A 13,029-nucleotide genomic window follows, 5' to 3' on the forward strand; every position below is an offset into this window, starting at 1 on the left:
CATCTTAGTATACTTAATATCAATTTTAAGACAGAAGGTAAGGTTTAAAAAAAAAAAAAGGAAAAATATCCCATTCTGTAACATGCTTTAAGTCTTCTTTCCGGGTCTACATTGTGCATCTTTGCAAAGGTTATTTCTCATGCCTAGAATGGACTCCTTTCTCTCACGTTACCTGTAAGAATCCCTGGCTTCCTTCAAAGATCATCTTGTGGTCTCTTCTCTCCCCACTTCCAGATTGGATTGGATTTATCTGTTTTCTTTACTCATGCTATTTCATGTTTATTTCCCCCCAAAAGAAAATAAGCTCCTTGAAGGCAGGAACTATTCTATCTGGGTGTCCTTACTGTCTAGCAGTGCCCAGGCTCAATGCATATGCTTAATAAATGTTTGTTGAATGACTGAATGGGAATGGCAGCTATTGTAATAAAAGATTAGGGAAAGCTAATTTGACTAATTATCTCAGCTACTCAAGCATGGTGCTAATAGGAGCAACATCCAAGTTCTGGCTATTCCTGTCCTACTATGGGCCACTGAATTTTGCATAGAGAAAAACTTCATTTCATGGCTTACGAATTCATTTATAACTTTCACTATTTCACAGATATCCTTGTTCATCAAGGGGAACATAGATATGAATAATTTAGCTGGCCAATTCATTCACGGGGTGTCTCATTATGATTTAGAGGTGACCCCGAGTTCTCAGAGGTTATACCAGAGGAATGCAAGCAGGTTTTCCTAAGCTAGAAAGTCTTTAAAACATTTTTTATTGTTATCTTTTGTTGTTGTTGTTGTCGTTGTCGTCATCATCATCAGTCATTTTAGGTTGTGTGCAACTCTTCATGATGTCTTTTGGGGTTTTGTTGGCAAAGATGCTAGAGGACTTTGCTATTGCCTTCTTGAGCTCATTTTACAGAAGAGGAACTTAAGGCAAATAGGGTCAAGTAACTGCCTAGGGTCACACAACTAGTGTCTAACGACAGTTTTGAACTCAAGAAGATGAGTCTTCCTGACTCCAGGTCTAGCACTCTATCCATGTCAGCACCTTAGCTGTCCTTTTTATTTTTACATTGCCTCAATTTCCTCTCTTCATTCCTTCCTGGGTTCCTTTCCAGACAGCCAAACTGTATAACAACAACAAATTTAAGAATACAAGAAAAAGAGGAAAATTTAAAATATTGTTAATGCCAATCAATAAACCAAAGAAGTCTAAAAATATAGGTGACATTTCACCCTCATGGGCCTTCTGCCTCTGTGGGAGAGTTGGAGGAAGGTAGTATTTTCTTAGATTTCTTCTTTTGGATCATGCTTGTTCTATGTAAACTAGAGAAGGCTCTTTTGATTTATATTTTTCTTATTAGTAATTAGTGCATTTTTTCACATAGTTGCTATTAGTTTGTAATTCCCTTGAAAATTGTTTATTAATATCCTTCACACACTTGTCTATGGAAAAATAGTTTTTGATGACATTTCATCAATACTAAAAGGTCAGATGTCTTAGATAAATATACCTCATGTATCCTGGATACCGAACTCCTGTCTAAGAAATCTGATAGAAAGATTTTTTCCATTTTTTTTACCTTAAAAAAAAAAACTTTAAGAGGGCAGCTGGGTAGCTCAGTGGATTGAGAGCCAGGCCTACAGACAGGAAATCCTGGGGTCAAATCTGGCCTCAGATACTTCCTAGCTGTGTGACCCTGGGCAAGTCATTTAACCCACATTGCTTAGGCCTTACCCTTCTTCTGCCTTGGAACCAATATATAGTATTGATTCTAAGACGGAAGGTAAGGGTTTAAAAAATAAAATAAAATAAAATAAAATAAAACTTTGGTAATCTATCATACAACTAAGAAAAGTATAAAGTCAGAAGTTTGTGTGCTTTGTAAATGTGTTAACATTGTTCCAGAAATTAGAAAAAGTATCAAAATGGCCAATTTCACTTTTTAGCACCTCTGAGTACTGGAGGTATTGAAGAGTCATGAAAAAGCAACAATTCTGGATGTCTAATTATGAAGAATAAAGCATGAGACTCATGTAGCAGTTGGTCTTACTGGATTTTTTTCCTGATATTTCATGGAAGACATGGTTAGTGGAGAGAATGTGTAATGAACATTTCTACATTAAAAAAAATCAGAAGGCTTTACCATTCCAAGGAAGTTAAACTGACAGCTCAAAGGTGCTGAGTGCACAGTATATGGTCTTATCTTCACATCACATAGTGTAGCTTCCATACCTAACATCATCCCCAAAGCAAGAACTTGCTATGGTACAGGCAGTCTAGTTTCTTCTTTACATAGCATACCTTAGGGCCCCAGCATCCATGAGGGTTCCAAGAACTACTTCAGATGGCTGAAACCTTGGATATAAACAAACACCTGCTGATTTTATGTTTAATGTGATTTTCTTGTACACACATATGTATAATAGAGTTTAATTGATAAATTAAACACCCAGTGAGACATTACCAATATTAAATTCAGTAAAAAATTAAGTAGATTATACCTTATTGAACAGTACTATACTTTCTTGGGTGTTTGGGTGTCCAAAGAGGACTGATATCTCTGGTACAAGGGCTTGCTGAGCCCTTTTCAGGGTTGCTCATCCACCTTTGGTGTCCACCTGGCACTCAGTTCTCACTTGTGGCTCAAAGAAAGCAGCCACACCCAGCTAAACCATCCTGGCAGATGGGTTCAACCAGGTTGAGGATAACCAACAGGCCTCGAGTCTATTGGTGAATTCGGAGGAGTGTCTACCCCAAGCATGGGAAAGCTTTCTAAGAGAGGAATGGGTGGATAAGAACAATTTGTTCCGATGGCCATGAAGGTGCTGAAGCAGATGCTGTGGAGTGCTTATAGCTTGGTCAGACATCAAAGTGGCCATGGTCATCCACTACATCCTGGGCCATCACCAGCCATCTTGGTTTTGGTCTTACCAATGGACTTCCGTGACTCTGAAGGAAAGAGTGAGGCTGACAATTTTGTGCAACTCTGTCTCAAGTAAATCCATTTTTTTCCCCTCTGTGTAGTTAACTTTGTGTAAGTGAATCATTGGATCCTGAATCAGCAGATACAGTGGCCCTGCTGTATTTAAATAGTTTCTTCAGCTCGGTAAGTTGACTTAAAGTTTGTTCCAGTATATTTGTGGTCCACGGATTCACTTTATGGTGTTGCTAAGCATTATCCCCAATTACACTTTCTATGGACTCATGCTGTTCACTCATTAACCATAAAAGAAGTTTCCTTGGAAACATCATAATTATCCATCTCCCCTCTAATTTTTCTGTCTAGGCAAATACTATTCAAATACTGACCTTAACTTAGATATATTAATTTTGTTTGTGCAGAAGTGGGAAGGCTTTTAGTACAAGACCAGTGACAGATTGTATGTCCGTATCAACCTAGCCAAGTTTAGGGGGATTCATTATCACGTTCACCATAGCATGATTGTTTTGTGATTAACAACTCTTTAAAAAAAAGTTTTGTCAATTCTTTTGATTTCTTCTTCTTTTTTTTTTAAAAGCCCTTATCTTCCATCTTAGAATTAATACTGTGTTCCAAGGCAGAGGAGCATAAAGGGCTAGGCAATGGGGGATTGAGTGACTTGCCCAGGTTCACACAGCTAGGAACTGTCTGAGGTCAGATTTGAACCCAGGACCTCCCATCTCTGGGCCAGTTCCTCTATTCACTAAGCCACCTAGCTGCCTCCTTTTGACTTTTTGTTATACTCCTTCCTTTTCCATTCGATAAATGATCAAAAGATATAAACAGGCAGTTCTCAGATGTAGAAATTAAAACTCTCTGTAGTCATATAAAAAATGTTCCAAATCATTATTGATTAGAGAAATTCAAATTAAAATAACTGAGGTACCACCTTACACCTATCAGATCGGCTAATATGACCAAAAGGAAAAGGATAAATGTTGGAGGGGATGTGGTAAAATTGGGACCCTAACATACTGTTGATAGAACTGTGAACTGATATAACTATTTTGGAAAGCAATATTGAACCACAACCAAGAGGCCATAAAACTATGGATAACTTTTGACCTAGCAATACCACTCCTGGGTCTGTATCCCAAAGAGATCAGAGAGAGGAGGATACTTGTACAAAAACAATTTTAGCAGCTTTTTTGTAGTGATGAAGAATTGGAAACTAAGAGGATATTCATCAATTGGGGAATGACTGAACAAGTAATGGCATATGGTTGTAATGGAATACTATAAGTATTTATACTATACTATACTATACTATACTATACTATACTATACTATACTATACTATATTATACGCACTATAAGAAATAGTTAACAGGATCAGTACCAAAAAACTTGGAGAAACATGTGAACTGATACAAAGTGAAGTGAGCAGAACCAGGAGAACACTGTATACAGTAATAGAAATAGTGTACGATAATCAACTGTGAACAACTTAGCTATTATCAGCAAAGTAAGTTTCCAAGATAATTCCAAGGGACTCATGATCAAAAATGTTATCAGCCAAAAAAGGAACAGTTGGAGTCTGATTACAGATCAAAACATGCCATCTTTTGCTTTATTTTCTTCATGATTTTTTTTATTACATGTGTGATATGTGTTTTCTGTTACAACATAAGGAATATGGCATGACAGCACTGATATAATCTATATGAAACTATTTACTACTTTGTGGAGGGAAGGAAGGAGGGAAGGACAGCATCCGAATCACAAAACATCAGATAACAATTGTCAAAAATTGTTTACACATATGATTTTAAAAATTGTAAATTAAAAAAAAGATATACTCCTTCCTGCATCATATACATCTTGAATCCTCCCCTATAGCAAAAAACAGCAAAGCAATCTCATCAGGTAGTGTGTGTGACATTACCATGCATTGCCTCCCAGATCTCTATAGAAAGGAAACATACTTGATCATCAGTCCTTCAAAACCAACATTGATTGCTGCAATAAAAAAAACCATCTTCAGGAGGGTAGAGGCTATAATCTGTTAATGGAAGGAAGAACCACTTCAATGGAGTCACAAATCTTTGCAATATTGAAGCATTCACTAATGCACTCATTGGGCAAACTTTATTAGATGCCTGTTAAGAGCAAGGCACTCTTCTAGTTGCTGGAGGGTAAGAAGATATAGTAAAATATATTTCTTGCCCTTAATAATTTATATTTTCTTAGGAGAAATATTGTAACAACAATAACTGTAATTTTGTAAAGGACAGTCTCAGAGAGTTTTTTTAGTTATACAAAAATAAATGATTCTACATAAAAAGTTAGGTGCCTGCTGCTAGAACTAGGAATTAATGCAACCATTTTAGAAAACAGTTTGTTATCTTAAAAGAAAAGTTACAAAATTATTCACACCTGTTGACCCATCAATCCCACAATTTATTGGTAAGAAGATCTCTTTGTGCTAAGATATTTGGTTCAATTCATAATAGAAAAAATTGGAAACAAACTGTATATTCAACAACAAATTAAATCGTGGTAGAATAATGTAATGTAATGTTGTTGCACCATAAGAATGACAAATATGAAGAATTCTGAGAAACTCCAGAAGTCATAGAGCCTGGAGAATGATTTACATAATAACATAAACAAAGACAATGTTGAAAGACTTCAGAATGCTGATTAATGCAATTCCCAAAAAGTGATGGGCAATAGGAGAAGCATGAGGTAAGCATTTTCAGGTAAGACCAATGTGTTAGTTTTACTTGAAAACAAAGTTCTGTTGTGCAATGACAGGAATCCTTGGCAAATAACAATGATGTTTTTAAAAAGAGCATCAATGAATCATTTTTCTTTTCTTTATTTTCATTTCTTTCATTAAATATTTCTCAATTACATGTAACAATCATTTTAAAAATTCTTTTGAGGGACAGCTGGGTAGCTCAGTGGAGTGAGAGTCAGGCCTAGAGACAGGAGGTCCTAGGTTCAAACCCTGCCTCAGCCACTTCCCAACTGTGTGACCCTGGGCAAGTCACTTGACCCCCATTGCCCACCCTTACCAATCTTCCACCTATGAGACAATACACCGAAGTACAAGGGTTTAAAAAAAAAATTCTTTTGAGTTCCAAATTCTCTCCTTCCCTCCTGTCCCTGCTCCCTCCTTGATATTGATTATAAGTGTGAAATTATTCAAAATATACTTCCATATTAGCCACATTGCAAAAGAAAACATAAACAAAATAAAGCTTTAAAAATAAAGTGAAAAAAGTATGCTTCAATCCGCATTCGGAGTTCATCAGTTCTCTCTCTGGAGGTGGATAGGATTTTTCATCATGGGTCCTTTGGAACTGTCTTGGATTCTTGTCTTGATCAGTGTAGCCAAGATTTTCATGGTTGATAATTGTTATGATATTGCTGTTACTATGTACAATGTTCTCCTGGTCCTCCTCACTTCATTTTGCTTGAGTTCATGTAAGTCTTCCCAGGTTTTTCTAAAACTATCCCACTTGTCATTCCTTATAGCAACAGTATTCCATCACAATCATATACCACAACTTGTTCAGCCGTTCCCCAGTTGATGGGTATTCCCTCAATTTCCAGTTCTTTGCCACCACAAAAAGAGCAGCTATGCATATTTTTGTTTAAATAGGTCCTTTTCCCTTTTATTTCTTTGGGATATAAACCAAGTAATGATATTGCTGGGTCAAAGGGTATGCACAATTTTATAGCCTTTTGGGCATAGTTCTAAATCGTTCTCCAGAATGGTCAGACTAGTTCACCAACAGTGCATTAGTGCCCCTATTTTCCCACAACTCTTCCAACATTTTTCGTTTTCCTTTTCTGTCATGTTAGCCAATCAGATAGGTGTGAGGTAGTATCCAGCATTGTTTTAATTTTAATTTCTCTAATCAGTAATAATTTAGAGCATTTTCCCATGTGACTTGATAGCTTTGATTTCTTTTTCTGAAAACTGCCTGTTTATATCCTCTGATCATTTGTCAGTTGGAGAATGGTTCATATTTTTATAAATTTGGTTCAGTTCCTTATATATTTGAGAAATGAGGCCTTCATCAGAGAAATCTGCTTTAAAAATTTCCCTTATTTCCTATTTTCCTTCTAATTTTGGTTGCATTCATTTTGTTTGTGCAAAACCTTTTTAATTCGAGGTAATCAAAATTATCTATTTTATTTCTCATAATCCTCTAATCCATCTCTTGTTTGGTCATAAATTCTTCTCTTACCCATAGATCTGACAAGTGCATTTTTCTATTCTCCTCTAATTTACTTATGATGTCACCTTTTATATGGAAAGCATTTATCAATTTTGACCTTATCTTGCTTATGGATGAGGTATTGATTTATGCCTAGTTTTTGTCAAACCATTTTCTAGTTTTTCCAGAAATTTTTGTCAAATGTTGAGTTCTTACCCCAAAAACTTTGGATCTTTGGATTTATCATTTATAACTTTGGTAAATTACTACTATGTATTACACACCCAATCTATTTCACTGGCCTAGTTATTCCTTAGCCAGTGCCAGATTTTTTTTTTGATGATTACTACTTTGTAATATAGTTTTAAATCTGGTAGTGTTGAGCCACACTCCTTAACATTTATTTTTTATTGATTTTCCTTTATATTCTTGGCCTTTTGTTTTTCTAAATAAATTTTACTTTTTTTTCCAGCTCTATAAAATAATTTTTTGGTAGCCTGGCATGGTAATAAGCAAATTAACAGGAAAAATTGTCATTTTTATTATATGGGTTCAGCCTAGCCATGAGTAGTTAATATTTGTCCAATTGTTTAGATCCGTCTTTATTTGTGTGAAAAGTGTTTTGTAATTATGTCATATAATCCCTGGATTTGTCTTGGCAGATAGACTCCCAAGTATTTTGAATTGTTTGCAGTTATTTGTAATGGGATTTCTCTTTCTATGTCTTCCTTCTGGGTTTTGTTGGTGGTATATAGAAATGCTGATGATTTCTGTGAATTTATCTTATATCTTGCAACTTTGCTAAAGTTGTCAACTATTTCAATTAGTTTTTTAATTGATTTTTTAGGGTTCTCCAAATATTCCATCATGTCATCTGCAAAGGGTAATAGTTTTTTGTTTCCTCATTACCTATTTTTATCCCTTCAATTTTTTTTCTTGCCTTATTTTATTGAATAATAGCATGATGATGGACATCCTTGCTTTACTCCTGATCTTACTGGGAAGGATTTAGATTTATTCTTCTAATACAGGGGTCGGCAACCTTTTTGGCCGTGAGAGCCATAAATGCCACATTTTTTAAAATGTAATTTTGTGAGAGCTGTACAGTGCTCACAGTGTGCACTCCTGTAACACTGAAAAAAAAATTGACTTTATGGCTCCTGCAGAAAGAGCCATATCTGGCCCTCAAAAGAGCCAGATATGGCTCGAGAGCCATATGTTGCCAACCCCTGGTCTAATGGATAATGCTTCCTCTTGGTTTTAGATAGATACTACTTATCATTTTAAGAAAGGTTCATTTATCTACATTCTTTCTATTATTTTTTTTTAAACCCTTACCTTCTGTCTTAGAACCGATACTGGGTATTGGTTCTAAAGCAGAAGAGTGATAAGGGCTAAGCAATGGGGGTTAAGTGACTTGCCCAGGGTCACATAGCTAGGAAGTGTCTGAGACCAGATTTGAACCCAGGACCTCCCATCTCTGGGCCTGGCTCTCAATTCACTGAGCCGTCTAGCTGCCCCCATTTTTACTGTTTTTCAAAGGAATTGGTATTATATTTTGACAAAAGCTTTTTCTCCATCTATTGATATAATTGTATGATTTTGATTTTTATTGTTACTGATGTGGTCAGTTGTGCTGATAATTTTCCTAATATTGAACCAGTCCTACATTCCTGATATAAATTCCACTTGGCTACAGTGTATGATCTCTGTGATATATTGCTATAATCTCCTTATTAGTATTCTATTTAAAATTTTTTGCATCAATACTCATTAGGAAAATTGCTCAATTATTTTCTTTCTCTGGTTTTGCTTTCCTTGGTTTAGGTATCAAATCTGGCCTCAGCCATTTCCCAGCTGTGTGACCCTGGGCAAGTCACTTGACCCCCATTGCCTACCCTTACCACTCTTCTGCCTTGGAGCCAATACACAGTATTGACTTCAAAACAGAAGGTAAGGGTTTTAATAAAACAAACAAACAAACAAACAAAAACTATATTTGTAGGGGTGGCTAAGTGGTTCAGTGATTAAGACCCAGGCCTAGATATGGGGATCCTGACCTCAGATACTTCCTAGCTGTGTGAGACTGAGCAAGTCACTTAACACCCCCATTGCCTAACCCTTACCCTTCTTTTAGCTTGAGACAATACACAGGAGTGATTCTAAAACAGAAGATAAGGGCTTTATTTCACTTTATTTTACTTTTATTTTTTAATTTTTTTTAAATTTAGAATATTTTCCCATGGATACCTGATTCATGCTTTTTCCTTCTCCCCCAAACACTCCCCACTCCCCATCCCCATAGCAGCAATGCAAGGATCCAGAACAATGCTGAGGGACTTATGAGAAAGAACACTATCCACATTCAGAGGAAGAACTGTGGGAGTAGAAACACAGAAGAAAAACAACTGCTTTAATACATGGGCTGATGGAAATATTATTGGGGATGTAGATGCTGAACGATCACCCTAGTGCAACTATCAATACTATGGAAACAGGTCTTGATCAAAGATAAGGATTATAAAAAACAACAACAATATTTATGTCATAAAAGGAATTTGGTAGGACTCCTTTTCCTATTTTTTCCAATAGTTTATATAGTATTGTGATTAATTGTTCCTTAAATGTTTGGTAGAATTCAGTTGTGAATTCATCTGAACTTGGGGATTTTTCCTTAGGGAGCTTATTGATGGCTTATTCAATATAATTTACTAAGGTAGAGTTATTTAAGTATTCTATTTCTTCTTCTGTTAATCTGGGCAGCTTATTTTTTGTAAAAATTCATACACTTCACTTAAGGGTCAGTTGTTCAACCAGAAGAGATGCTATAAATATTTTTTGACCAGATAGGTTTTTTCCTTTTCCTTTGATCTCTTTGTGATATAGACCTAGTAGTTTTACTGGCATATAACTGGCCAAAATAATTCCCAATAATTACTTTAATTATTTTATTTTCATTGGGGATACATATACTCTTTTCATTTTTTTATTTAGAAAATTTTTCCATGGTTCCATGATTCACGATTCCTCTCCCCACTCTTTTTCCTCCCCCTTCCCAAAGCTAACAAGCAGCTCCACTGGGTTATACATATATCATTGTTCAAAACCTATTTCTATGTTATTCATATTTGTAGTAGAGTGGTCTTTTAACATCAAAACCCTAATCATATCCTCATCAAACTATGTGATCAATCATATGTTTTTCTTCTGCATTTCTATTTTCACAGTTCTTTCTCTGGATATGGATAGCATTCTTTCTCATAAGTTCCTCTGGATTGAACTGGGTCATTACATTACTTCTAGTAGAGAAGTCCATTACATTCAATTGTGCCATAGTGTATCCGTCTCTATGTACAGTGTTCTCCTGGTTCTGCTCCTTTTGCTCTGCATCAATTGCTACAGGTCTTTCCAGTTCACATGAAATTCCTCCAGTTCATTATTCCTTTCAGCACAATAATATTCCATCACCATCAGATTTTATTAATATTGCCTTTGATTTTCCGGATTTCCATTTTGGTGTTTAATTATTAATTTTAAATTTATTATTTTTCTAGTTTTTTTAATTGCACACGCAATTCATTGATCTATTCTTTCCCTCTTTTGTTGATGTAAATATTTAGAGATATAAATATTTCCCTTAAGTATTGCTTTGACTGAATCTTACAAAATTGGAATGTTGTCTCATTGTTGTCATTCTCTTTAATGAAATTATTAATTTATTCTTCAACCCACTTCCTTTTAGTAAGATATATTCTCCTGCTTATCCCTTTTAATTAGGTCTTTTTTTTGTTTTTTGCTTTTGCTTTTGCTTTGTCTGAGATCATGATGGCAACCCATACCTTTTTTACTTCAGCTGAAGCATAATAGATTCTGTTCTAGCCCCTTATTTTAACTTTATAAGTCTCTGTTTCAAGTGTTATTTTTGTGAATAACATATTGTTGGATTCTGGTCACTCTTCCATTCTGCAATTAGCTTCCATTTAATGAGTGAATTCATCGCATTCACATTCATAGTTATGATAATTAACTATGAATTGCCCTGTTGGGAGCTATTAAGAGAAATTAGAATCTCAAGTAGATATTTTTATCTGGACCCCCTCAAAAGATCAATACAGACTGGCAGAGCCGTGTATTATCTTTCCGCCCTAAATAGGGACGAGACAGGTGTGGGATATCTAAGATAAAAATCTGAGATTCCTCTTTTGATTCCTTTCATAATTCTCACCTTCCTTCAAAATACATTATAGTCTTATTGAAAAAGCTTTGGACTCTCAGCACTCCAGCAGGAGGGGGGCTAACTCTGTTCCCCTTTGCCCAAGAACACAGATGGCTGGTACGGCCAAGGCCGAACCCTTGGCAAGGCATTTTGCCCAGAATTAAAGTAAAATAATGAGGCTCAAAAAATTGTTTAATACCATCAAGGCTGAGAAACTGACGGGGCTTTCCGACCTAACGGAGATGTCCCAGGCTCCACTTAAAGATAACACATGTAGTTGATAGTTTAGCATAGGTTTTTGTCTACACCTTGGAGGCTTCTAAGGCTTTTGTTTTGACTATAGTAAAAATCTTGCTCTCTGTAACTGTGGGAAACTTTCTTGGCTTTTGGGGGAAGGGGATCTTTAATTTCCTTTATAATAAAGTGGCTACTTCAGTATTTCTTGAAGTACAATGAGCTAACAAGCCATGCTTCCAATCTGTTTCATTCTTTGCGTCTGACAACCACCCAGGCCACTCAGATTATTCTCTGGTTATAGAGTATCGATCTCTATATTTCCCTCCATTTTTTATTTCTTCTGTTTATCATTCTCTCTCTTTTTATCCTGTCCCTTCTTAAAGTCTGTTTTGCTTCTGTCTACTTCTTTTATCTGCCTTTCCTTTTATCATATACCCCCTCCTTTCTCTCACATACTTTTCCTCCCATTTCCTTATTGGGTAAGAAAGATTTCTATTACCAACTGAATTCAAGGCCAGGTGAGTAGAGAGAAGACAAATATGAGAAATATTATGGAAAAAGAATCAATAATTCAGTATTTGAAAAATCATCATAATAATTTATGTACTTATCTTTCCCTATTAGACTGTGAGCTTCTTGAGAGAAGGGTCTTATCCATCTTTGCACTGCCATTGCCTAACCCAGTACACATAGTAGAAGCTTCATAAATATGATATACGGGGTTAGAAGGGAGTGTCAAAACTAACAGTGGGACATCTGTTATTGATAGCTTATTAACTTCCTCAATAAGGCAGAAATATTTTTGATAAGCTTGTTTGTTAAAAGGGTGGAATAGTTTCCCATGTTTAGACATTTACTTTCTTCTGATCTGTTTTTAGAAATAGTACAGACTTAATTTCCTACTCAGGGCTCTCCTGGTGCCCTCCCTTACCCGTTGCTTATCTTGGGTCCCTGACCTCCCTTATCTTGGATAAACTCATTGATGAATGGAGGCTTGTGTAAGCCCGTAGAAATTTGAGTATTGAAGGGGACCTATCTGAGCTGTATGGAGATGCATTCATTTATGCAAAGGCTTTAGTATATCTTTGTACAAATATATATTTATATGTCTAGCCCATCTTTTGAAACACTACCAAAAGACTTGGTGGTGGAAAAAGACAAAACAGGGGCAGGATTGCCTAAAGGCACAAAGTTTTCTTCCCAGTGTTCTTTAAACTTCAGGGGAATTCAGACATGACTTGAAAGTAGAGTACCTAGTATGCCATTGACCCTGACCTTGGGTAGGGGCTTGTGAGTGAGAGAGGTAGAAGTCAAGTCAGAAAAATAAGATGGGAAGAAGCAAGCAGGAAGGAGAAAGTTGGGCGCCTTGGTAAACAGCTCATGGATGAGCACAGCTACAAGGAGTCCTGAGGCAGGGTCATAACAC

Source organism: Gracilinanus agilis, chromosome 2 (assembly GCF_016433145.1).
Source record: "Gracilinanus agilis isolate LMUSP501 chromosome 2, AgileGrace, whole genome shotgun sequence".
NCBI lineage: Eukaryota > Metazoa > Chordata > Mammalia > Didelphimorphia > Didelphidae > Gracilinanus > Gracilinanus agilis.